Below are 13,801 nucleotides of genomic sequence, written 5' to 3'. Positions count from 1 at the left end.
TTAAGTATTTATTCCGAAGCGGAAAATCAACCACTGATGAGATCTTCACGATGCGGCAGATCTTGGGGAAGATGGCGGAGCAGCAGCTATACTCCTTTCATCTCTTCATCGACTTCAAGGCCGTATACGACAGCAAAACTTTACGACGCAATGAGCTCTTTTGGAATCTCGGAATCTAACTTACCAGACTAGCACGAATGACAATGACCAACGTCACTTGCCAGATGTTGGAGAATGGAAAACTCTCAGGACCCTTTGCTGTCACCAAGGGTCTGCGCCAGATACAGATAGATGAACTCCCTTTCGAAGTCGTCCAAAATTTCACCTATCTTGGGTCAAAAGTCAGCATCGACCACATTGAAGTTGAAATACGCGCTAGGGCATTAGGCACTAGGGGCTAGGGCTGCCAACCGGTCTTACTACAGTCTGAGGGAACTCTCTACTCAAAACACTTGTTATGATGGATTATTACTTTACGTGTAGACCTCGCTATAGAAGAATATTTCGACTAGAGATTCGATCCCTCAATTGTGGTGAGAAATAAGAACTTTTAAGATATAAAATACATTGAACTTTCCCTTGATAAATGCCGTCATTATGGAGTAAACAAATAAATAAACATTGAACTTTCCCTTGTTTCTATTCAGAAGAAACTTTTGCAAAGAGAGCATAGCATTCTTGAGTAACATCAATACAATCTCTGCTGTTCTACACTCACCATCGCTAGTGTCCTTAGAGCGTGCAGTAATGCGTGGAAACGATATGGATTTAATTTTCCGCCCTGCTTAAAGCGACCCCCACTGCTAATCCGACTACAGCAGCTTAACTCACGGGGCAGTTTCAATCATTTTGTTCCATCCTGCAATGAGCCGTATAATCCTGGGCATGTACTTTTTTTGCATTCTCCCATTGCCTTTAATCACTTCAATACTGACAATCTCTTTTTTTATCGTAATCAAGTATATAATCGGGTTTTCCGGACATCGGAGATTTTCAAACGGAACAGCGAAAAAATATAATAAAAACCGGAAAAATCAATCCACCCCAAAGGATGGGATATCAAACGATCGAACCAGCAGGTTGTGGGGTGAGAATCGATTAGAGGGGCTACGACAAAAATTTCAACAGTTTGATCGATCTTTGATAGTTGAGTGCTTTATTATCCGTCTCGAAGTGGAACGAAGGGAAGAGGAAGAGGGAGAGCGAGGATGAATGTTCGTTGAGATGTTATGAGGCGAGTTTCATAGCATCGAGGCGGGATATTCGTTCCTCAAGATGCATTATAAATCAACTGTCAGCTGTCATTAGGGAGACTTCCGTAGCTCTCCACTGTATGATGGATTGATGCAGCCATGAGGCGGCTCATCGGAAAGAAAAATCCGCATCCTTAATGCAATGTGTACTAATAAAGCACCCACAGTAGAGAAAGTCTGCCAAACCCACGGTAGAATTGAATGAAAGAGTCGTGCAATAAATCCCCATCGCAAGGGATATTTAAAGATACAATTTACCAATAGAAACGCGCTGTAATTCGTCGTCAAACAAGGTGCACCCTTCGCACGCTTAACATCTGTATAAATCACGTGCAACTTTACTACGATAATCATCACACACACACAACACCCATAATGGTGTGGTTTTGGCACGACCAAACCGGGGGTAAAGAACACTCTGCTGCTGTAATTTTTTTTTCAATCTGCCCCACAAACCATACAGAGCGGAGGGTCACAAGGGATCACCACTTCGCCATCCTTCGTGCCACAATACCAATGTGGCGTGGGAGTATAAATCCGTTCACCCAGTTAACCTCCCCTGATCCAAAGGAAAAGAAATGCACGACGGTGCAACAGCAACTTCGAACAAGAAATAAAGCGTGGAAGCCATTTGGAAGCGTTGCACTCGCAAAACATGACGCTCGATCGACGCTCACGGCCGCACACAACCGTTGGAATGTGGCGCAAACGGGATCTTACACACTCACCCGGGATACTCGGCAGCAGAAAGTGCAGTGGTGCAGTGGCGCAAATTGGGAATTGGTTCGATGTGAGCCCGTTCAAAATAGATCAAGGCGCAAGGAAAAGGCACACTGAAGTCGGTAACTGAAGCCACGCGAACGGATCACACCACCTCGGCTGGGGGTGACAAAGAGGGGGGAGGGGGGGGGGGGGGAGATTTTCCTTCCTGCTTTCTACCCCTTAAAACTCGTTTTACTGTGACATGATGGTGGGTCGTCGAAGTAGCCGCACCCCACCATGCATAACCCAATCCCAAACTCCGATGCGAGAAAATGTCGGAAAAATGAACGCCAAGACAAGAACCCGGTTTTGAGCGGATGTGCTCAATCTCTCCGGTGCATCAAAAAGGTGATAATCGGCAACGGATCTAATAAATTACGCTTCGCCTACCGTTCACTGTTTTGTGATTATGAGCCGATGAGAAGGTGCTTTTTCTTCTCAACGAAGTCCATTAAAACGCCCGTAATTACACATTTTCCTCGATGTCGATTGCACCGAATCGGGAAAAGGGTTAAAAATGATACGTTGGAGTAGCAAAAATAGACAACAACACGGCACAAACACGACCGAATCTTCGATATTCCAGTTCACTGAGCTCTATATCTCGTCCGAGATTAAGCCGATATCCACGTCGGTTAAGGTGTCTGTTTTTCCAACGTTTCAATCTTCATACCATCATCGTTTCATTTTTCCTATCCGAACACTCGCCAGGGTCAGACACGGGGCGAGGGAAAGCATTCCGAAATCAGCAGATTCGACGCGCTGTTGCTATGGGTCGGGTAATTGGCCGAAAAGATTACGTGTTCAACGACGTTTGTGGAAAAACAACCAAAAGTAAGGCGGGGAAAAAAAAACCCCATCCAAGTATTATCCCGCCGAAGAAGATGAACCATTTGATGGGTGGAAACGAGATTAAATGATCAATCGTTTGAAAGTTTGGAAGAGAAAAAATCACACACACAAACACACACATAGCAGCACCAGCCGGCATGCCAACAGTTGCCAGCAGCACATCAAATACGGCCGGACAACGTTTGGTGAATTTGAAAATGAAAATAAACGTAACCGCAACCCCGACGGGTGACGACCAAACCTGTGGGGACGGTTCTGGTAAATGGCGTGGTATGGGGCGTGGGGGTAAGACTTCAAAAAATGACGATGATCTCATTTATTTGCGCGCTTGTTGCGCACCAGGTAAATAGAAACTTTCAACACTTTTACATGCAAAACGAAAAGAAAAACAGAATCCGTGGAGGGGGAAAGGATTGCCGGAATGTGAAGGAAACATTACCCCCTTCATTTTCGGTCGGTAGTTTATTTTTATGTTTATTTACCTTAAACCCGATTGGCCCACCACACGTACAAGTGTGCAATTTCGACGTTTTTCGAGTGTATTTCCAAATGGCATCAGGCGGGCACGTTTGAAAATCGAAGATTCATTTCTGTTCTATAAAATCGAACGCGTCTCAAACAGGAAGAGCTCGTTGGTTTTTTTTCCATGCTCCATTCTATTTAGCTTCAATTATTCCGAATAAAAGCGGCCTAATAAAGCGCCTTCCACAGGTGTTGGATGTGATGTTGCGGATTGAAATCAAAACAGCAAATTAAATCTTCACCACCACCAAAAAGCCGGAACAGAAATAACAGCAAATGCCGTTAACAAGATCATCTGCCGGCAATTTATGCTTCCACCAGCCTCCACACACACACACACACACACACACACACACACGGACAAAGGCGAAAGATCATCCAATTAGTGGCCAACAATGGCGCCACACCATCGTACTCCATTTGCGTGGCGGAGCCCATCGAAGTTGAGGTGAGCTCGCGCTTTTACACTCGCGCACGGCTAATAATAGTGTACAAAACGGCAAGTTCTCGATAACCGCCAGCTATAATTGCCACCATATTCTGATTCCTTTGGAATGCAAACACACACACACACATGAGTCGAGATTTTTAAGGATTATATCTTTTTTTCCGATACATTTTTTAATTACATAATTCTTTTCCAAGCGTTTGGCGTTCTTGCAAACGTGCGTCAAAAGCATCACGTACTTTGATGACTTGCTCTCTAGGGTGGTGGACAAGAAAATCGATCAAGTTTTCCCCTCCCTATCTAAGATCGGAAAGAGAAAGAGCGTTTTATGCGAAAAATAAAAGCCGACAACCACAACACCGAGAGAGTGAGAGCTTTTCGCGCTAACGAGTACATACTAGTGATGAGTGATTTCGTTCCGAACCTCCAAGGATCGTTCCGTTCCTTCTGTGGAACGATCGAACTTAGGTGCATAAAAATTCTTAAAGTAGGTGCGTCTTGCGAAGATTACAACGTTTGCTTCGGTTACTCTTGCTCAAAGCTGTAGTGGAATGTAAGCAACACCCATAGTGACAAGAATGTGTCCATGGTTTGTTCAATGATCTTCTGCAAAATTGATACCCTTTTTTTAGAGAACCATTCCAGCAACCAGTTTTGTTGTATTCCATTCTCATGGGTAACGACCGACCTTGTGCCACCACATTGTTGTGTAGGCTTAGAAGGTTAGATTCTGTGCGGAACCGGAATTTTCTCTAACCCTGGACAGATACTGACTGAACAACGGAATAGACCAACGTGCAAGAAATTATAACCAAATACGTTTATATAACATTCCTACGTTCGTTGATGGTTAAAGTTGCGATAGGGTCGAATAATTCATCGTTTAATATACTGCCTTATTTTATGACATTTTTCAAAAAGATCACTCAATCTTACCAATCTAATAAAATTATTTTCGATAGTAATGGAAAACTCACAGGAACAACAGGAATTTACGTTCAAAAGATTTTGTAAACCGAAAAATGGCAAATTAATTATACTAATATGTTTAATAATGGTACAGAATACATAAAAATCTAACCATGCAAGATTACTATAATTTTCACGGAATCAGGCTCTGTTCTTAAAGGAACGGAAGTTCGTTGAAGGTAGCTTCAACAAACTTCCTTTCCTTTAAGAAAAGAACCTGATTCCGGTCCGTTCCGCAAAAAAAATAATGGAACTTTCCCATCACTAGTGCATACCGATTGATGGGTGTATGCGTTCGACAACTGCATCACACACAGCTGTCAAACAACAACATCATCAAACGAGGTGAAAACTCGGACGAAAATCAATGCGTAATACCACGCCACTTTCCATCGCCCACGCTACTCCCTTGGTCCGACGCGCGAGCACGAGGACGGTTTATTTGCGCACAAACCACCATCAAAAAGCCCGGAATTTGCCAATTCAAACTGTTCGTCACCATTCGGATTCGGACGAGGAAGATATCATGAGCGTTCTGCGTTCGCAGAACGTGACACAGCCAATGGTGTACGACGTTTGATGAAGTTATATGTGCTCTCGAAATTCAATATGCAAACCCACCCACCACAAAGGGATGCATTTTCTTCAGCCAGACCGATATGATGCTTTGGAAATTGGAAAATTGGAAATCAAAGCGCATAGCTCCACCTCGATGCGATGCATGCCCGCGCGCTTCGCCAGCGTTTCGCCACGTTGTTGATGCGCCATTCTTCGCGATAGTACAAACCGACGGTACTTTTTTTTCCCGGGTGCACTTTTACCAACTTTTAGCGATGCGTTCAACCGTCATGAAAAGCTTAATGAAGCATTCATTTTCTCGCACGCGCACACACTTGATTGACGAGCGACGGCGATCACGAACAAAAGGATCTCGCGGCACGGGGAAGGAACAGGGGAAATGAAAAATGGTTCACTTATGTTCAATGCAGAATGGTTGCAGCGCGCTTTCAGCTCTCAGAAGGAATTGTTCGTGCATTGTGCGGAAATTGATTCCCGGCGGCTGGGGAAAGGATACAGGAAAGGAAAACTAATTGCCACCACTATTTATTCACTTTTCATTGGCACGATGAAAAATCGGACCGACATTCGGGTTTCGATTTCTCGCCGCATACGCATTGCTCGGCAGGATTTAACAAATCGTTTTAACGGACCAACTTCCCCCAATTTGTAAATAGCCACAAGAACCACCAACATGTTGTGAAGGTTGCTTTCCGAAGTTTAGTCGAATTATCACCCCGCACCGGATAGGATTGTTATTAGGGAGGGTTGAAGGAAAATATCAATTAGTTCATTGCGTAGTCCATTACAATCTTGACGTCAATGAGTCGTATCGCTACATCCGAAAACAGCCCGATTTGGGTAGAGCGAATCCGTTACGGTGAAGGGTAATTTAATTTTGCCCAGGATGCTAAAACCTTTTTCATTTAATTTTCCGATGAAAACACAAAGAAATTCAAAAATTAAGTAATTTGCATAATGGTATTACTGGTATGGCACTTTTAAACAGCCAGTTTGAACGCTACTTGAATAGTCATGATGGTAAAGCACGAGTTAACAACACATACGGTGTGGGTTCAATTCTCAACTCCGATTATGACTCCAATACACAGGATTATATAAGGTATAGGTGTGTTTAATTTAAAAAAAATATATTATTTACACCATATGAACAAAAAATTCAGTCGAATGTAAATTATTCCAATCGTAACAAATGGCAGTAAATACTTTTTGAACTTTTTGTAACGAGTGTCAGGTTGGTAAAGATAGTTGTTTATATTAATCTGGCGTCAAATTAATTTTTCCCAAAGGAATTCTCGTTTATCAGGTGCCTCCTATGTGCTATGCCTCCATGTGGACGACCGAATAGGACTTTACGGGCTGGGTCGTCCGGTGTCATTCTCATGACGTGACCAGCCCACCGGTAAACTCGCCGTACAGCTCGTCATTGTATCGGCTCCTTCTACACAAACGGGGCCAGAAATCCTTCTCCTCTCGAACTCGGCTAGGAGCGTTTCGTCAGTTTTGGACAAATCCCATGTCCGAGAGAGTTCAACGCTTCAAAATGTTATAACAATTGTAATAAACTATAAAATACACCTTAACAAACCATACTGGAGAAATCAATAAATAACAAACATGAATGTTTAAAGCATTAACATTTCTTCTCAAACATTAAAACTGCAGGTGATCCGTGGAATTCTATTGACCAGCAAAGGTCTGATCCGCAGTTGTTCAGATAATCATTTTACAGAAACACCACTCTGTAAAACAAAAAGTCACCTCCCTAGCATATACAAACAACGTATTCAAGAACAGTTCATGTTCAGTTATGGAACGTGGTGAAAATTAATTTAGACACTTCATCAATGATCCGAAAAGTTTAAATATGTTCCACTACCGATAAGAGGTGCGCTCGATGTATAACCACGGCCGAAAACAGTTCCCACGGCAGCCGTTGTTGATAGAATTCCCGTTTGCGAATAAATAATCGAGATAACGAGCATAATGCACACACGACGCTGTGCCGTATTGTGAGAAATGCACTACGGAGCGAAAGCTCTTCCCTGCGGCAATAGTAACTCCGGTCGAGAGATTATCGTTTTCGAACAGCATCCCATTGTCCCCGGCTGGTTCCATATGTGCCTCGGGTGTAGGAAAACCTTACCCAAATAGCAGATGCTCCATAGAACCGTACGACCTCCGGCTTAGCTAGTACATGGTATCGCGCAGTCATTACATGCTTTCTCGCTGCTCCACAACGGAACGCCAATGGAAGCACTTGGGAAAAATAATTCCCACCACCATGGTGCTCGCTTCCCGCTACTACTGAAAGTGCAAGTGATTCTGCATCATTTGATCAGATCGACGTGTTTGCGATATCATTCCGGGTGCCATTTTAGCCACGCTACCCCCGAAAAGGTTCCGGCACGGAATGGATATTTTGCCAACAACTTTCAACGAGTCATTTTCGATAACTGTGGCAATATTCCGAATCGTTTTTCGGTGCCGAGTCCTTTCTGGATCGGAACAGAAAATGGGCTAGGGGAGACCTCGGCAAACGGGGAATCATTGTCCATACAGGGGGAACATTCGCACCCATTTCGATCGTCCCGAGAGCCACCCGGATACGGTGTGAATACATCGTTCATGTCAATTCGACATGCAATTACTACGGCAAACTGCTCGGCTGCCGCACGGTGAAAAAGGGATGTGTATGGGCGAGGCTGTGGCAAGGATTGTGCGGTCGGGAGGAGTGGGTGTGTGCCAGGAAACTGTAGCATTTGATTAAATCGTTTCCAACTCCAACAGTCCCGATAGGCGATAGGTTTGCATTATTTCGTCTGCAGACGTTGTCGGCGCACAAGCGGTTTATGAGAATAATTGAATTGCGTCCCACAATGTACGTCGTTCCGCCTCTTTTCCTCCCGCACTCCAGTTCCACATCGTCTTTACGGTGCAATTGAAGCCGTGAGTTAACGATAGGAAGTAAGGATAAGGTTCAGAAATCTCTTTGCTTAGTCGATTACGCTTTCTCTCTGTCTCTCTCCATTCCCGGGTGTCCTTCTTGGCGTGGAGGGAAGAAACAACGAAAAAATGGAAACCATCAATACACGTAAAGGACCGAACGCGTGTGCACCCGAACGAAACACCCCCATTAGAGGCAGCGGGTGACACTGGTGCTACACCTTGGGAATTGGGACGGAAGTTTTCCATTCGCCAGGAAATGATCCAACACAATTTCCATTCCATTGTTTCCCTGGTAGCAGGACGAGAGGGTTTTCCCGCGCCCCATGGTGGCGAATGCAATTAGATCCTTGAGCCTGGACGGGGGGTGGTGGTGTGTGGATGGAGTACGCGCTACGCCACAAACAATTACGACAATGGTCGACGGAACTGCCACACGAACAGCTCGTTCCCGTTCTGGTAAAAATGTTATTCTTTCCGTTTGTTTCCACAACCCCACCTCCTCCCCACTCCGCTTTTGAAAGCAATTAAGCGTGCCACCAGGCCGGTAAATCCCTACACGCCGACGGTAGATTATAATAATAACATTTCTAATTCGATAACCACAAACAAATGGCGATAGAAAAGTTGGGCAAAGAAGGTCCTGCTCCAATGAGAAGCGAAATGTTCGATGGCATTATTATTTGTTTTTCTTGTGCTGCTAGAACGGATGGGGAAGGTGTGATGGGAGGGAAAAATTGCTCCACAACATTATCGATTTTACAATCAAAAGAATGTCGCCCTCAGAGGGGGGAAGGGGTGAAGGGGAGGAGAGGAAGGGTTAAAGCACTTCCAGCTGTGCGCAAAAAGCGCGAAGAAAATGGTATATTTATTTGTATTCGTTTGCCCGGAGAAAATAAAGCAAAATTGAATCTTCTAACCAGACACTCATGTCTGATAATTTCAATTTTGCACAAATTTTTTTTCTTATTTTATTCTATTATTCTATTTAAAACTTCCATTTAAAATGATGACTTAAAATTTATATTGAAATATGACTAATAATTCAACTACAAAACTGCTTCGAAAAACCCTGCAAATGGATTTGTGTTTCGCTCATGATAACATCACTACCAGCAGGTCCTTTTCGTATGGAAGGCGCGGGGGGGGGGGGGGGGGGTCCCAGTTAGGAGGGGGCTGTAAAATTCATTTTCTACATTTTGTGTCCACTTTTTTGCTCATGGGCAGCGCCTATTCATTTGGAAACAAAATTTTAACATGCAATCAATATGTGAAAGTTGATCGTACGAACGAGTCACAACAGACCGAACCCGACCGACGCTCTCCTCCCTCTATCGCTCCCAAAAGCAATTAGCAATTATTCTTCGAATGCAACCCAAAACCATTCCCTGGGACGTTCATTCCGGCTTGCAGTTTCGACATGAAAAATGAAACACAAGCGTACACGCGCACCAACCAGGAAGGACAGCATTGGAGAAGGACATAGTTTTTCATTCGACATTTGCATCGCAATCAACCGCAACAGCCAAAATCTGCACCGCTCGGTCTTGGGCAACAAGGATACGGGCTGGATTGGGGCTCAACGCTGCATTTTCCCAAAACACAAAACGATGTGTGTGTGTGTGTCCTTTTTTCGGTGAAATGAGAGTAGAAAAAGGAAACCCACCTTAACTAGGAGAGAGAAACAACAGCAAAGTACGAGAGAGCCCGTACGTTTCCAGCCCCGCTCACGACGAGGCGAATTCGATTTCGATCGACCTCGGGGGAATTCGGCATCGGAATGGATAGATGTCAATTTTGGGGGACCCGTTTTTGTGTGTTTGCACTTGTTACAAGTGCAAGACTGCTTCCTGTGCACACTAATGAAGCCATTTTTTTGTTAGGCTTGGACCAATGGACGGGCGAAACCTGCTGCAAATACGCAGCAAACCGCGAAAACCTAAAGTTGTGCAATCGGCCACCACTGTATCGCTGCCCCCCCCCCCCCCCCCTGGCATATCACGCGGCATTCAAAGCAACCCTGCCACCCTCCGTTCGTCACGCCAATGTTTGTCCTTGTTTTCGCATTTGTTTCACTTGTACTTGGTTCTTGTTTGCGCTGGGGACAGTTGTGTGTTTGTGTTTGATTTTTTCTTTTCACGTTTGCACAAAAAACTGCACCAAACCTCAAACCTCAGCCTAGTTGCAGTGGAACGAAAGAGAAACGATTGTTTGTTTTACTAATGCCGTTGGCAACGGTAAACGGTGCATGCATGCGTTTTTAACGTTTCCCAACCCGTGCCCCCCCCCCCTCCGCTTCCCCTGCCTCACCTCTTGTTAATGTTTTTCATCCAACGAAGTCGATATGCACATACAGCACGCTTGTTTGTTTTCCCTAAAATGCAACCGATTTGTGGCAATCCGAGCTCTTTGCACTGGTGTTTGTTCGATTTTTATGCTCCGCTTAGAGCTGGTTTTTGTTTTTCGGTTTTAGTGTGCGACAATTTAATGCAACTCCCTGTGACGCATCCGTACGGTGCAAGGATTGGAAAGCGAACAGAAAAAATATAGAGAAGGAGGGTGTGTTAGTGGGTGCGGGGGGTATGCAAAATAAGTCACGTGTTAGCAGACGCATGCACGGAGAACATGACCACGTGAGAGTGATGATTAGATTTTTGAACAATTTGTTACCAAATTACCAAAGTTTGAAGTGTTGCTGTCCAGATATAAGGCGTTTGAGATATGGTCAACAATTTGATATATTGCCTACACAGTTGGACGGAAAATTTGACCTCAATGTTGGGAAATTTGATTTCTCAATTGATAACATTTAGCAGCCGTGCTCTATCAGTCATAGTTCTAGCGGACTGTATTGAATTCTGGACGAATTCTGGAAACTAGACCCATTTTCATCACATCCAAACATCAACACATCACAAAAATCTCCAATAGCAAGAACAGAGAATGGACCAGTGCGCTTTACACTCCATAAAACGATTTCAAAATATGATCGCTGTAGTTAAAACAAACAGTGATAAAACGCCCCGAAACTCTTCCTGTTTCACACCCAACATGGTTGTAGAACGCCATTTTTACCAGAAGCATACACCACACATCGCACATCCCAAGGTTATCGAGATCACACCACACGAAACTGCCAAACGGTGGCCTGCCGGGGTCGTCGAGAGTCCATTTATTGCGCATCCCGGGGAAAGAAAAGGTATCTCCTCAACAAGCGTTAGCCAGAACAACAGAGTTCCACGCGTTTCATCACTGGAAAAATTGGATTTTTCATCACAACCCTCCCCCCCCCCCCCCCCCTCCCCACACACACACATGGTTTCGAGCAACTGCCGTCATCTCGTGTTCTCACATCGCTGGTGTGTGCGTAAATTAACTCTCCCAGCAAAAAAGCACATCGGGAGACAGATACCAGGACAGCCAGTGGTTTGGGTTTTTGGCTCTCCGGACGCTGTTGTTGCGCGATTATCACAGTGCGGTGGACTGCGCTCTTTTGCAACCCTCTGCCAAGACAACAACAAAGAAACGCACGGGTAAAAGAAAAGCGGTGTTCCAACACCGGTGGAAAACATGGCGCGTGTGTGTGTGTGTGTATGTGTCTCTCCCAAAAAACCCTCACACCCACACGTACACACAGCTTAATTCTCACCGTTTCGCGTGTTTGTGGTTTTGGGAGGGGGAGGTGATGGGAGGAAGGAGAACACACACCACCCACCCAGGAGGAGGGCAACCGCTGGAAAGTGAGACGACGTCAAAAAGGGCAACATTCTACGGTACGGTATACACCACCAGCAAGCTCATTTACCTTACCGGGGCGTTCGGTACCGACCGGCAGACGACCGATTTTACGACGCCTCGAGAGTCGCGAAGAGATGCTTCTCGCATTAATGTGAGACAAGTGGGCAAATTTCCATTTTCAGTGTATATATTAGTGGTGGTTGATATCAACATGGTTCCAAGGTCGGATGAATTCATCTACGGAACTTCTGATTTGATTACGGAGTTGACTCCGAATTCGACTTGGAATTATTTTTTCTTGACTCCGGTTTCGATCGCAACCCGGTTTACTACTCCCCGGATTTGGTACCTTATTTGACTCCGGATTCGACTCTTTTTAACCACGGATTTAACTCTGAATTCCTCTTCGGATTAGACTTCGCTTCGAGCTTCAAATTTGACTCCGTATTTGATTCCGGATTCGACTTCGTTTTAAACTTCAGATTTGAGTCCTCTGATTCAACTCTGGATTCCTCTTCGGATTTGACTCCGATTTCAACTCCAGATTTAACTCGACGTATTCGGCTCGTATTCGAATTCGTTTTAAACTCAAGATTTGACCCCCGGGGAGTCAACAATGGATTCCTCTTTGGATTTGACTCCGAATTCAACTCCAAATTTGATTCCGGATTCGATTTCGTTTGCAACTCCAGATTTAAACCCCCAGGATTCCTTGAGTTCCTTTTCGGATTTGACTCCGCTTTCAACTCCAGATTTGTCTCCGGATTCGACAACAGATTTGACTCCGGATACGATCCCATATGCGACTCCGAGTTCGACTCCAAGGTTCGGCTCCGGTATTGCCTTCGGAGTAATTCTCTGAAACAGATTCACCTCCCGATTGCTTTTCGAGTCCAATCCGGATTTTCAACGTTGAACTGCAAGCGAATTCGTTGATCCACTCCGGATTTCCCATCACTAGTATGTACCTCATGCGGGTGGATGTATACTTTGTTTGTGCCCGGTGTACATGTTGCGTCACCTGCTGCTGGAAAAGGCACAGACTTTACGACGCGGGTTTTATTTTTCGTTATTATCGTTATCTACTTGGACAACCAAACCCTTTCATATCTTGGGGTGTTATTTCCCCGCACGAAGAAAAAACCCCGTACAACCCAATACAAGTGTTTGGTGTGTGGTATCGTTTCATAAATCCACTCAAACAGACGTCCTCCCCCTTGGTGCTGTTGGCTTGTTGCTTGTGCAGCGTTTAAAAGGTAATAAAAAATTCATTTATCTTGTAAGAATATGTTTTTTTTTCCATTTCTTGTCGCTAGTTAAAAAAAAAACCTTTACAGTTTTAGAGAATGAAATATAGCACCTCATACACCGAAAATGTGAGGGGATGAAGCAAAACTGCTCGTATCAAATTGCACCCGATCTTCACATGCTTCCTGCTCTATCGCACTTTCCCATCGCAGTCCGCAGATTTTAATATTCATCTAAGCTACTCGGTATCATTTATGGGTCCTTTTTTATCTTTTTGCTACATCCACCCCCCCTGTTTCTGCACTCCCATGCTGCCCAACGTGACGCGTACAACTCTTTCACCGTTGCTGGGTGCTCCTATTTTTTCGCAAGGGTTTTTGCTCACCACGACATAATGGATGGTGGGCAAAGGATAACAGTGACAACGGCATTCCTGCGGTTTTGTCATGCAGACGGGTCAACCCGGTGACCGCGGCAACGTTCT

General features: G+C 44.7%; 1 protein-coding gene across 1 annotated transcript in view; it reads right to left on the bottom strand.

The window, feature by feature from the left end:
- LOC128710292 (histone-lysine N-methyltransferase trithorax) overlaps positions 1-13,801 on the bottom strand; it is a 106,908-nt gene that overhangs the window by 86,431 nt on the left and 6,676 nt on the right. The window lies entirely within an intron of this gene.

The sequence above is a fragment of the Anopheles marshallii genome, chromosome 2, assembly GCF_943734725.1.
Source record: "Anopheles marshallii chromosome 2, idAnoMarsDA_429_01, whole genome shotgun sequence".
NCBI classification, from domain to species: Eukaryota; Metazoa; Arthropoda; class Insecta; order Diptera; family Culicidae; genus Anopheles; species Anopheles marshallii.
The sequence above is the reverse complement of the archived record's forward strand: the minus strand, read 5'-3'. Positions and strand labels throughout refer to the sequence as shown.